The following is a 14,775-nucleotide window of genomic DNA, read 5'->3' on the forward strand; positions in this document are numbered from 1 at the left end:
AAAATTCTACCAGTTTCACTTACTTTTTTCGAGAGAAATTTCTATTTTTTTCTAAAACACTACAGAACAGACAGGACGTCAAACAGTGAAATTCAATTGGCATTGGTTGGCTTTTGCTTTGCTATTGACCAATGAATGACCAATAAAATGTAAAATGTAAATCTTGAATATTTTTTTATTGGTGGAATGGTGTTTGGTTGGTGTTACAGTATTTAGTTTCTACTTCTACTTTCTATTTCTATGTTGTCAATAAATAATACTATCGCGTTATCGTTTAAATCATTAAATCTTATGCAAACATATTGTACTAAACAATCGGATTTATTTGAGCTCATAACCACTTCTAATTTTAAGGTAAACTTTGCATTTTTTTTATAACCTCTTAAAAATGAAATAACTTGGGCCTATCTATTTCACTTTTAAGAGGTTATAGCTTGTAGACTTACCAAATCATTTATGGAATTTAATCTAGTTTATTTGGGAGTAGGCCTAGCCCATTTTAAATTCGCTACCTATTTATAATGGTTTTACAGTAAATTTAGCAAAATCTTATTGTCTTTTTCACCAATTCAAAGCCAAAATATTTTTATGGTAGCCTAGTTTCTAACACAAATAAGTCTTAAGAACTTAATAAAATAAGATTGATAAACTTACTGGGTTTAGCTAGTCTACTACATGTAGGCCTAGACAAATAACTTACGGTAGCCTAACTTGTTATGTTATCGTAAAGTAGCCTAAGTTAACTTAGGCCTATTGTGAAATAGACTAATCAGGCCTAATAACTTACTGAAAGGAAAGGACATAGGGGTACAGTTTCTTAACTGGGCTATGCTAATATTGATTGAAACTAGGCCTATCGAATTGAAAATATTGATTAATAATCGATACTTTTAAATATATCTATTAATATAATAAAACTATCATAACCTAACCTAACCAACCAAATTTGCTGATGGTGAAAAAATCGCATGAAGGTTTAGGCCCTACCAATCGAATCGACAGTTTCAATCAATATTAGCATAGCCCAGTTAAGAAACTGTACCCGAACATAGCCTACATGTGGCTTAGGTTATGAATTAGTACCTATATTATTTAGGTTAATTCTAAGAATGCCTTAAAGAATTATTTTAAGTTTTAAAAATAACCATTTTTAAACTTAATATAGTAGCCTAGTGTCTACTCCTTGGCGTCGTCCTGTAATCCAGCTATTAGGAGGTCAAGAATTGTGGATATTTATAGGGATGCACTGTGGATGCGATGCTTCCTGGTGTGGATTAACGTCCGCACTAGTGAGTACTACGACTATCCGCAGTACTATCCTGATAATTAGACCAATTCGTAAATTACAAGGAAAAATGTGGTTCTGATTCCACTACAAACTGTAGGTCCCTTAGTTGCCATTAGCTGTATGGGCTATTAATTAACAGCTGTGTCTAAGGAACATGTCGGCCTTAGTCACTAACAAGACTACAAGATCGCGCCACTCATCCTACACTCATCCTTCACTCATATTTGGGTTAAAATACGCACATAGTGGCGTCCCCATCTTAAATAATTGATTGATATTGATATATTGATATCCTTTCTTTTAACGGAGGTAGGTAAGGCTAAAGTCACATTTTTTAGTCTCAAGCCTATAAGCTGATTTAGCGTCTTGTAAAACAGCTGATCGTGTCTGTCTCGTGCTTCCTTATGGTTTAGGAAGTGGGCGGGTAATGATCGATAACTGCACCCCTACCTATATTTTATCCTTAAGATTGTTGTCATAGTGAACTCAACTTAATACATACATATGATGAGTGACGTGCCTACCCAAGCTTCAGTTTCAAGGATTGTATTGAGTAAAATGCTAACTTACATTTTTTACCATATTAATTTCATTTTATAAAATGTTATAACTTTCTGTGTTATTTTTAAGGTTCTGTGTGGTGCTTGGATTACTCTGTGCTGTTGTTAAGGTAAGTTCTCCTGTCAACAAATTCCTTCCTATGTCTTAAGATATTGTTTTATGAAAATTATCATAGGCTAACCTAGGTAGGCCTACTTGTTAAACCTAATGCTATATCAATAGACTTAGTTAAAAATCAAATCAGTCGAATGGATATTTTCTTAGTCTGCAGGTTTGCTGCGGCAGGCCTATTTTTCCCTTGTCATCAAAATTAAAGTTTAGTTCTTATTTATTTATTTATTTATTCCGTCGGCAATATATCACCAATTTACAATGTGGATACAAGAAGCCTACCTATGTGGTAACAACATGCATTTTAACAGAAAACTTAAAAATCTTTGATTCAATGGTTATTTAAAGTAATTTTTAACTGCCATTTTGTTATTATTGGTCCGATTTCTATTTTCTTTATGGTAATTGTTATGTTTCGTCAAGACCTGTAAAATGATACCAAACTTGACTATACTTGTCATTTGAAACTTTTTAGCTATCCCCTACCCCCGCTACCCCTAAGGGCAAATTTTCAAAATTGACCATAATTATTGTAGCCCCTCACATCTAACAAGGTTGCCCCAAACCAATTTCAAATATCTCAAATTGTTGAAAAGTTAAGGGGGGGTGCAAGTTACTTTTCAGCCACTCTGTAGCCTATATCTAATAAAGTTCATATAGTAAGTTATCAACATTTTAAATAATCCAAATATAGGTAAATAGATATATTACCTAGATAAATTTAAAAATAATTGCAAACTAGGTGAAACCCCTCTAAATTGACGGTTACTTTCAAGGCTGTTGCTAATTCATCTAACTACGATAAATAGAGTGAAATCATCGAAACTAAATAATATTAAAAAGCTTTGTCTAGTGAGCAATGGGCCTGAATAAGTGTAAAAATAATAATGACTATCGGGCAAGTTACAAGTGGTTTGATTATTCAATGAATAAAATATTTCCAGTACCTCATCAGAGTTATTATTAATTTGTTAACTAGCACATTTTCAGAAAGAACAATCTGATTTATACCGTTGATCATAATTTACTAAAAAATGAAGGTTTATGCACTATTTATTTTACATTTGATTTGTTTTCCATTTCAACGGTAAATAGGCCTACACTTTACTTTCACAATACAATATGAATTAAGTAACAATATAAAGCATAGCAGTTTATAAACTAACAATGAAACAACAATAAATTAACAAAGAGTATTATGACAAGAGTAACAAAGACAAACTAATAATTGAAACAATAAAAACAGTGGTATAGACTTTGCAAAAACAAAAGGAATGGACTACATAAGCATTGTTCTAATCCTTCGCTTGAATGAGGCAACATCGTCCAGGAAGAAGTCAGCACCATCAAACAATATATAACTTTTATCTCGAGAACCAAAAGTCATATGAACACGTTAGACATGTCAAACTGTGCAGAAAAATGTGTTTGAAAAAAGATTACTTACCGGTAGGCCTATAGTCCAGTAAATCTGTCAGAAAAAATGGGGTTGCTGTGCAAAAGGTCGGGTAGTTCTGATTTTTGGATATGTTGTTAGTATTGGGCCCATGACATAAAATCCAAGTTATCCACCTCGAGATACTGCCGCTCGCCGCTGGGCGCGCCACTTGTTATCGGAATATAAAAAATATGGCAATTCCTATTGCTTTTCACTCAATCTCGTGAACCGTTGATTTTACCGAAAATTTTAGATTATTACATTAAAGAAGAATAAATTTGTGACAGTTTAAGCCCAACAGCAAGTATGTAGCGTAAAAAATGGTCAAAATACAGACCATCAAAATAAATAAATTTTCCAAAGACGTATAAAAATTGTGGTTTTTTTCAATATTTCCACAATATAGTTGTTTGAAGCAAACACCGTATTGATTTAGAGAGTATGCCAGTTTATTTGCTATTAATAGAAAATAAATGAATGTATGAATAAAAATACCTCCACCTCAGCAAACCTGCAGACTAAGCAAATTTCCATTTGCTTGATTTGATTTTCACAAACCTATTTAAATAACATTAGGTTTAACTGGTACCTAGGTTAGCTGCTACAGGGAGGGTAATATATTTAATAAAATAATAATAGTATGACAAGAAACAAATAAATTTACCCAATTTTATAAAAATGTATTTATAAATAAGGAAAAAAAAAATAATACAAAAATCTTCGCTATTGGAATAACTTCAGGTTTTTTAATTTAAATTTTTTAATTTTCTCCGTAACCAATAACTGTAAAAAACATTTTAATGTATTAAATTATTTGTTTTTAAGCTCTAGAAAATTCTTTAATGATACAATTGTACAATTGTATGTTTTGAGGGTTAAAAATTAAAAAAAAATTCTTACTTGCGAAATACCTATAAGGCGACCGTTCCTATGGCCTTATCATGCCGACCATACTTCGCGAACTCGTTTTAATAAATAAATGTACGTTTACATGATTCAATGACTCAATGATTTATTTAGGCCACTAAGCAAAAGCAATAGGCTAAGTCACTTACAATACAAAGTAAATGATAAATAGTCCATCTCTTGATTCACAAATAAAAGTAATGTTTGTACCAAATTCCACTAAATCGGATGATTTTTGGGAATCATCGTGCTAACGGACGATAATAACTTTTTTGGATACAGTTTAGTAAAATCTTAAGCTTTTTTGGATACAGGGTCTCCAAAAAACTCACCTAGTTTGAAAATTTATTTATTTATTGTACTAGATACAAACTACTGTTCAACGACTGATACCATAGAGAAGGCTATGCTGATACATTAAATGAAAGGTAATAAAATAAAAGTTATTTTAACACTATCACACCTCAATATGCGAACCATTTGTAGCCCTGCAGACATGCAAGCTATTATTACTCATTTTTATCATTAATATTTTATTATTTGTATTATAATTTATTACCAAAACTATCTTCAAGGTCAAATAGGTGTACGCAACTTATTGCCAACGTACAAAACTTAAACTTTGAAGTACACTCTACACAGCACGAAATGATAATTACTCATCCATTTGAACAATAGTATCGTGATACGAGGTATGTTAAAAACTATTTTTGTACTAAAAACTAAAACTAAACTTAAAACTATGTATTTTTGGCCTCTAGGAATACCAAAATGAAAAAGTAAATCGGTCCCAGGTCTAGGTCTTACCATGAGACCTACTGTAATAGCGTATTCCCTATAAGGGAAATTTGCTAATAATCAGCACATCATTTATATTGGAATGGTGTGTGTTGAGGAAACCACTATTTAATCTTTTCATCAATTCCGTTGTCTCGAGCAATGCAAGAATGGCGCACGTCAACATGTTGCTTACTGTTAATGTTCAACTGACGTCATTTTTTATATTATTTCTCAACTTCCTACAGATTTGATGAGGACGGACTCAAAAAAAAAAAAAAAAAACGCCCATCAAGTTACAACATTTTGTCTGTTTTCCTCGTCCTCGATTCAATCCTCCAGAGCTTTTCATTGTCTTTGTGAGGGCCTGTTCGATGGCCTAATCAGACCAAATTTCACACCAGAACTTGTCTGTACGTCTTGTAGTGAAATTTCCGATCCTTGTGGATTTTTTGTGTTCTTCTATATCAATCCTGTATTTTAATTCATATTCAGCATGTCCTGTATAGATGGGCGCACTTGGCGTGGAAAAATTACCCGCTGCATGGAAGATCTGTTCAGTGATTGTAAGTGGAAGATCTTATTTGCCTGATATTTCAGCCTCAATAAACTGTTAACTATGTTAAACTGTTTTATTTAGTTTTCATGTGCAAGTATTGTACCCAAAGCTTAGCTTAAATGTTTATGTGTAAACATTTGACAGCTTTGGGAAGAGTAGTTTTGCCGTTGAAGGTATATTTTGGAGGTCTGTTTTTCGGCATGTAAACCTACATTTATTAAAACGAGTTCGCGAAGCATGATCAGGCCATGGGAAGGTTGCTTTATAGGGGTTTTTGTTAAGAACGGGGTTTTCATATTTTTGACCCTCAAAATATAAAATTTTACAATTGTATCATTAAAGAATTTTGTAGAGCTTAAAAACAAATAATTTAGTACATTAAAATGTTTTTTACAGTTATTGGTTACGGAGAAAATTAAAAAATGTAAATTAAAAACCTGAAGTTATTCCAATAGCGTAGATTTGTAATTATTGTTTTTCCTTATTTATAGACACATTTTTATAAAATTGGGTAAATTTATTTGTTTCTTGTCATACCGTTCCTTATTTTATATAATATATTACCCTCCCTGTAGCAGCTTACCTAGGTACCAGTTAAACCTAATGTTATTTAAATAGGTTTGTGAAAATCAAATCAAGCAAATGGAAATTCGCTTAGGCTGCAGGTTTGCTGAGGTGGAGGTATTTTTATTCATACTTTCATTTATTTTCTATTAATAGCAAATAAACTGGCATACTCTCTAAATCAATACTGTGTTTACTTCAAACAACTATATTGTGGAAATATTGAAAAAACCCACAATTTTTATACGACTTTGGGAAATTTATTTATTTTGATGGTCTGTATTTTGACCATTATTTACGCTACATACTCGCTGTTGGGCTTAAACTGTCACAAATTTATTCTTCTGTAATGTAATAATCTAAAATTTTCGGTGAAATCAACGGTTCGCGAGATTGAGTGAAAAACAATAGGAATTGCCATATTTTTTATATTTTGATAACAAGTGGCGCACCCGCGGCGAGCGGCAGTATCTCGAGGTGGATAACTTGGATTTTATGTTATGGGCCCAATACTAACAACATATCCAAAAATCAGAACTACCCGACCTTTTGCATACCAAAATGTCTTATTTTACTGGACTACTAGTAGTTTGACGAAAAACAAGGAGAAGTTAGTGAAAATTAATTTTTTTTTATTTACTATAAGTTTGATCAGGGAATTATGATTTTCGTTGTTGTTTAGAACCACTGATTTTTTAAATAACAATTTTGGAGAGTGGTAAACAATAGGGAAATAATATTTCTGTAGAACGCCTTTGCTTGTATAAGGTTTATTGGATCTGAGGATTGTATGGCTGTTAAGTTATGTATTGCAATATTTTGATTCTACGGAAATATTATTTCCCTAAAATCAGTGGTTCTAAATAACAACAAAAACATAATATTTCTGATTAAACTTATCGTAAATTTAAAAAAATGTAATTTTCATTTACTTTACTTCGTTTTCCATTAAACTATTACATAATCTTTTTTTAGAACACATTTTTCTGCACACTTTTGGATTCATAAGACTTTAGTTCTCGTGATATAAGCTATTTTGTGCGCGGCGGACATCCCAATTTCACCTACCTATTATCTCTTGTGGGCTCCCGAGACGATCAAACCTATCGATATCGAAGACTTCATGGCCGGGTGAAAATGGTGGAGAAGAAGCTCCTGAGCAATTCACACATTTCCCGAGGCTCCTAAGCGTCAGAGTTGTTATACACAATTCTAGTAGGGGTCAAAGGAGTCTTTCTCGATGCATTGACATGGCTCCAGAAATAATGAAGAATATTTGGAATTCCAACCTCAATCCTATCCACATACTGACGAAAGGCTTGCATGCCGCCCTCGTGTTGGAGAATCTGAGGTAGTTAGATGCATCTGGAGTTTGTTTCAAGCGCTTATAGAGAACTTTCTTTGTGATGACTAGATTCTTCAATTTAGGCAAGAACCATCTAGGGAAAGGGGGAAAACCAGTTCTCCTCAAGGGCGAATGCTCTTAAACAGTTTTGGGAATTGTTGATATGAACCTTTCAGTTGTTCTGTTAACATCATGATCATTCAAAATGGCGGGAAATCAATCGTAGTCAGAGACTGGTGGGTATCTGATAAGTTACATTGCTTAAGGTCATATAAATAGTTCCTTTGGTTGATGTAGTTTGCAGGGGCATTGGAGAGGACATAAAAAGATAACGGTGGATGGTGCCTCTCTTCAACGGGTAAAAGAGAATCCTCCTCTTGTTGGACAGCAGTTTCTTCAAAAATGAACATAAGACAAGATCACCTCTTCTGTTCCAAATCCTGTTTACTTGGCAAAGATTGCATGATTCTTAATGAGAAAATTACTCTTGATGCAGGGCAATGCATATGTTACACTCAAAGGCCGAATTCGGACAATGTCCGAAAGTTTTACCTATTTCACGATGTGGACAGTGTGAAATACCCACATCGCGGGGTGAGCATTTCTTTTCGGACATTGGCCGAAGCGAAATGCCCAGACCGCGTTGTGGGTAAACTGATTTACTCAAATGCCGAAGTCGAAACATTCTACTTGCAGTATCTAAAGTAAATGACAACACATTTGGTTCACAATATTGAGATGCCTACTTGCAGTATCTTAAGTAAATGGTACATTTGATTCATGTCAACAGTATGTCAACTTGCAATATCCAAAGTTAAAGGTTTATCAGGTACACATAAATTGGATACCTATTTGAAATATTCAAAGTCTATGCTGCATCTGGTTCATGTCGAAACGATGTCTACTTGCAGTATCCAAAGTCAATGGTAGGCCTATATTTGGTCCATATAATATACATGGAATGCCTAATCACAGACAAGGGAAACAAAGGGACTTTTATTTCCTTAGTCAATGGCCTAATTCATTTCCAGTATCAAAGGTCACTGGTACGTCTGGTTCATGTAAGTAAATAGAATGTCTGTATGCAGTATCTTAAATCAATAGTAGGCTATGTCCTAGAGGACAATAGGAGAGATTCAAAGAGATCTCAGCTTACCAGCTCTAAATCCAGCAAGGGTGGTGTACTTATCACAATTACAAACACAAATAAATCGTCTTGTCTTTTTTTGGTGGCCAAGAATTAAGCCCTGCAAGAATATCACTTGGCTACTAGAAGTATGTTAAACATCCCACCCCAACAGCCAATCGATATATACAACAGTTTTCTTTATTCCATTGAAGCAGACATGTCTGACAGTGGACCGTGATGATCGATCATTATTGCTGTAGACTTAAATCTGCCAGGTGTAGACTGGAATAAGCCTCTTGGCCTTTGGGTTATATGTGTTACACTCAATGCTTGGATACCGCAAGTGGACATTCAATTTATGTTTCAAACCAGATGTACCATTGTCTTAAGTTAACTGCAAATAGACATCTCACTTATATGAACATCAGATGTACCATTGATTTTGGATACTACAAGCAGACATCTCATTCAAATGAACTAGATCTAGCATTGACTATGGATACTGCAAGTGACATCCCATTTACTTAAAACTGATCTAGCTTAACCTTTGAAAAGTTGTAGTAATTATAGAGGTACTAAAGGGGTTCTCTGTAATATCTCTTTCCACTCAACCGATTTTTTTTGTTTGATGTGTCATTTTAATGTTTATTATCTAGTGCAGGGACAAATGCCAATAAAAAAGGTAGTTTTCTTCAGGGTTTTACCCCACCAGACTATGATATATTTCTACAAGGTCCAGTGATCTTGATAGTTTGAAAAGTGAATTTTAATTTAACAGCAGATTGCCTGCAGTAAAGTTTTTAACCTTAAACAGGGTTTGGAAACACAATCCGATTTCAGGACCCTAAATCAGACCTAATTGACGTCGACCCTGTAATCCCATGGTGTAAATCCGTACTCCTGCTCACGTTTTGGGCGACCAGGTAGGGAAATCGGAAGAGATTTCCAGCCGATTTTAGGTAAGAAAGATGGGGATAGACCTGGAGTATATACATTGATTGATAGACCAGGCCCGCATCACTTCCTCTCAAATGCCATGAATAACTACGGTAAAAAGTATTTTTTTGATTTTGTTAACGTAATCTATATATTAGTAGGCAAGCATGTTTCTTTCAAACCTTTTTTCTCAGCTCGTGTGTATCGTAGGTAAAATCTACGCATACTGTTAGAAAGATATTTTCCTGTAGATGCGCAGAATCCCTTTATAAATTAAAATAGGCTAAAAATCACAAATATGAATTTTAATTTTAACAAATTAACATGGGCCTTTTGGCTTGCCATGCTGGTGACGAGATAATAACGCAATATAAAATCCAAACAAATGGAAGAAATTCCAATCATCTGTTTTATTTACAGTGTGGGTGAATATAGAAAAGTCTGTAAATTACATATTTTTGGAAACACAAAAAATGGAAAACAATTTTTTTTATTGACATGGGCCTTAGGGTTGCCATGCTGGTGACGTAATAACAACGAAGTATAAATAGAAAATCGAAACAAATGGAAGAAATTCCAATCATATGTTTTATTTACAGTACAGTGTGGGGTGGAAATAGAGAATTCTGTACATTACATATTTTTCGGCCGAGTTTTCAACCATTGAACAACCTTAAGTTTTTATAAAAAGACAAATAATTAAGTATTTTAAAGTTTTACTAAAAAAAACACAAAAAGCAGTTAATCCATGAAAATCACCAGCGTCATACACAAGAAATTTCGGAAGGAAAGCATCCAATGGGTCCATAAATGTTGCTCAATACAGGTCTTTAGAGGTGTCTGTTTCATCCACATCTCCTTTTTTTCTTGCACACTGCCAATGGAGTATGCTTCTCAAATAACTTGCCGCTTTGATAAATACTGAGCACTACCCTTTAAAAACTAAAAAAAAACCATAATTATATTTTAGCTAATAATGACGTTCTTCAACAAAGGGAAGGAAAGCAACGCACTGAGCACAGTTTGGGCGCATAGTTTGTTCAAAGGCAATTGAGTAGCACCAGTTTTCTCCCTCAAAAACAATTCCTTTTATGGAGAAAATCAATGATCAAAATAAAATAAAATCAATTCTCTTGTTGAGACATACCAAGTCAAATTAAGTATTTGTGGTCCAAAATTCATCCTTGAGATAGTTTATTTTGGACTAGGAAAAGACGATGGCTATGCATACTAATTTTCAAATACTCTTAGTTATACTGAAAAATTCTATATGGAAAATGATATACATTAGGCTACTGTATATCCGTGATAAACAGACTCTCATATGGATTATTGAGCGTACAATGCAAACTTTATAACACTTAATTTCAATAACGGCTAAACATATTTTAGCCAAACTTACTGAGGTTGTTTTCTCAAATGTTTAAATGGTTTGGCCGTAACAAATTTCAATTTTTGATAATGCATATAATTTAAAAGTAACTCAACATTTTAAAATTTTTACATTTGCCTTATGGGTTGTCATGATGGTTACAAAATAACAACGTAAATCTAAACAAAACAAAGAATCGTAGCATATGGTAAGATCAAGCCACGACCTAAACAAAGTGCAAAGGAAAAATAATTCGGATGATGACAAAATAATACAGAGAAAGTCTTAGGTTTACATTTAGTTGCAAATTGAAAACGACCATTGATTGAATAGGTACAGTCATAGATAAAACATACTTTCTTAGGTACAGTATTTTTAAAGATTTGATTTCCGTAGCTAAATGAGGTTATAACAATAAATATTTTGTTATTATAACATTAATCGGTGTATCACATTCATGGATCCTTCTCGTAAATGGCAAACTTAAACAGGTCCACGACATAGGAAGTGGTGAAGGAAGTAGTAAAGGCTAAAGATACTTAGTGTGGGAACCCTTTGTGGTAGGCCTAGTTATATATTGTATCTAATTTACTAAAATGCTATGGGAAGGGGAAAAACAAGACTACGACGTAGGAAGCTGTGAAGGAAGTAGTAACGGCTGGCATTACGGAGTATGGGAATCGTTTGTGACAGTTACATTAATGTATCTGCAGAACTAAAATGCTATGGAAAGAGAGGGAAACAGGTCAAAGACGTAGGAAGTGGTGAAGGCGAACAGTCCGGATTGTGGAAACCGTTTGTGACAGTTACACTAATGTATCTTCAATACTGAAATGCAATGGAAAGGGAGGGAAACAGGTCCATGACATAGGAAGTGGCGAAGGAAGTAGTAAAAGCTAGCAGTGTGGTGTATGGGAACCGTCTGTTGCAGTTAGAATAATGTATCTGCTATCCCAAAATTCTATAGGAAGGGAGGGAAACAGGTCCGTGACGTAGGAAGTGGTGATGGAAGTAGTAAAGGCTAAAGTCGTTGAGTGTGGGAACCGTCTGTGGCAGTTAGATTTATGTATCTGCAATCATATAATGCTATTGAGAAGGGAGGGAAACAGGTCCACGGCTTAGGAAGTGGTGAAGGAAGTAGTAAAGGCGAGCAGTGTGGAGTGTGGAAACAGTTGGTGACAGTCAGATTAATGTATCGGCAACCCTAAAATGCTATGGGAAGGGAGGGAAACAAGTCCAAAGGCTAGCAGTGCGGAGTTTGGGAAAATTTATATTTTGTATTATATCTATAATCACTTGTTTATTTATTGCTTTATTAAAAACCATGAAACATGATTGCTCAGCTCAACTGGCTTTCACTGCTATGAAAGCTATCCTAGTAAAATAAGATTTGTTATTAAAGTTGTCTTCTCATCGAGGTTTGAAATCACCTGATTAGGGATAAAATAATATCAAGGGGCTTTGAAAATGACCCTTAATTGTTATCACAGGTGACTTGTTATCGAGGTTTTAATGTATTTATGTAACTGCTTGTCCTTTGATGTTGGTAAAACACTGTAAACATCCTTATAAGAGAGAAACATTTAGACGGCGTAAAAAAAAAACAAAAAAATCAAGGTGTCAGAGTTTTAATAAGGATGATTTCTATTTGCACTACATATCTAAAATAATTTGATTGACTTAATGTATATGTGTGGCGCTTACAAAAGCTAGTGGACAAAGACATACTCAATTACTCATGAAGGTCTATTTTGGTTGTTTCCATAGCATCATCAAATATGGAATAGTCTTCTGGTGGAGCAGCCCACTGGCTCAACGTATTCTTCTGTTACAAAAACGCATCATTAGAATAATATGCAACAAAATTATCTAGCACACTGTCAAGAACTATTTGTAGAATCAAAAATCCTGACCCTACCAGCCCTTTTTATTCTGGAGTCAACAACACTGATGGTCAACAGGAAGCCTGAAAACTTAAGCAAGAATGTTGATATACATAACTAACACTCGCCAGAGGAATTAAATACACGTACCGGTACCTCAAGTGTCATCTACCCTAGCTAAAAATGGACCAAGATTCATGTGTACTAAAGTTCTTAATAAAGTACCAATCGAAGTATAGAAGTTGGAAAAGTCCTGAAAACCAAATTAAAAGACTTCCTTCTCAAGAGGCCTTACTACTATGTGGAAGAGTTTTTCAATGATTAGGCCATCAACAAACTGACGACCACGGCACATCAGTGCTACCAGTGGGAAACTTTCAAGTATCATTCAAAAGTAAGTAAGTAGGTCTATGTTCTGCATGTCGGCAGTTGTTACAGTAGTTACTAGGTTTGCCGCTGAAGCGCCACTTTACTTGGCTCGCTTTGCTCATTCTCACAATCAATATCAACGCTGTAGCCAACTACTGTCAAGTAGAGCGTTGTGTTTCGTCTTCGTGTTACTGTATCTTTGTCGCCCAAGTGACATGTCGGCTGGCGTGTGTGAGTGTGAGTGATAATGGCGTTTCATTAATAAGTGACATACTTGTACTGTATCTGCCTAGTGCTGGACAGTGGACGGTTTTGTTTACCGGGATCGCCGGTGTGCTTAGTCAGTGTTTACATCGGTCCTTGATTGACGCAGTGTGCTCGGAATTCTACAACGGTTTTGTTTGGTAAAACTACCGCTGTGACGTTGGGTGTTTTTGGTATGGCTATAGGTGTTGTTTTGGTGTAATTAGCAAAAGGGATAATTATATTAGATTGGCTCATAACGTAGAAGTAAAAACACTTATGTCAAACAAAATTATCGAGCTTAAAAAGCTAACGCATTTTGTACACAATTTTTGCGGAGTAAAACGGTATGTTATCTTTGGCGGCGATGGTTATAAAACATATTGTATATACATTAACTTTAGAATCCTTTTGATAATAATAACTGTGTGTCATAGTATATACCTTAAACCTCTTAACATTTGCGTCTTTGTGTGAACTAAACTCGTTGTGTACGGCTATAAGATATTCAGAATAACAATAATTCAGTTGTCGATGTGGTTATAAAAAATAATCTCGTAATTATGAGTGATGTTAAAAATTAATCAACTTCAATCGAAGTGCCACAAGTACTTCCAATTAAAGCGTATTCAATTAAGAAACAATATGCGTTTAAGCTAATGATGAAAATTTACAATTTCTTTGAAGCATCCAATTACTTTTAAGTATTATGATAAACGAAATACCTACGCAATCGGATAATCTAAAAACAAGTAGTTATCGCGACATATTGCCTATAATTAATTGTGGTTAGCGAAAACACCACATTCAAACGAGTCATCTCAACGCGTCTCAATTCAGTACAACGGTTCGTTCAACCTGAATGCTCCGCGGCAGTTTTAAAGAAGTGTCGGCAATTTTAACTTGGTGTTCCATTTTACTCGGTATAAAAATGCGAAATCAGGGTTTGACGTTTGATTGTTGCTGAATAGTTTGGGATAAGTTTTCTTTTGCTCAGTAAATTCAGTAATCTGTTCGAGTTTAATCGGTGAGAGTAAGTTGTGTGAGGATTTAGAGTAGGCTAACTAAACTAAACATATTTTGACGTTAAATTAGCAAATATTTTAAATCCACTAATTTCATACAAATAATTTTTTTGTTTAGTTTTGCTAATTTTTTGTTTAAATTACATTTGTTGCAAAGTAAACTCTTTAAACACAATTCAAATACGCGACATGAATGGAATTTACAACAGTTTTATACTGGCTATTCTTTTACGTTTGTATGAATTGATTCAACAATATTATTATAGGTT

General features: G+C 34.3%; 1 protein-coding gene across 2 annotated transcripts in view; it reads left to right on the forward strand.

Moving 5' to 3' along the window:
• The first annotated feature begins 299 nt into the window (after nt 1-299).
• LOC129004849 (focal adhesion kinase 1-like) overlaps nt 300-14,775 on the forward strand; it is a 118,968-nt gene continuing 104,492 nt past the window's right edge. The window contains exons 1-2 of one of the 2 annotated variants that reach the window (XM_054433520.1): nt 300-354; nt 1,919-1,958. The gene's annotated coding sequence lies outside the window, so the exon portion shown is untranslated. Of the gene's footprint in view, nt 355-1,918; nt 1,959-13,542; nt 13,676-14,775 lie in introns of those variants that run through there. The other variant, XM_054433519.1, reaches the window with a different exon arrangement.

The sequence above is a fragment of the Macrosteles quadrilineatus genome, unplaced genomic scaffold, assembly GCF_028750875.1.
Source record: "Macrosteles quadrilineatus isolate MER2022 unplaced genomic scaffold, UCM_ALF_1.0 Scaffold_12__1_contigs__length_5162894, whole genome shotgun sequence".
Lineage (NCBI taxonomy): Eukaryota > Metazoa > Arthropoda > Insecta > Hemiptera > Cicadellidae > Macrosteles > Macrosteles quadrilineatus.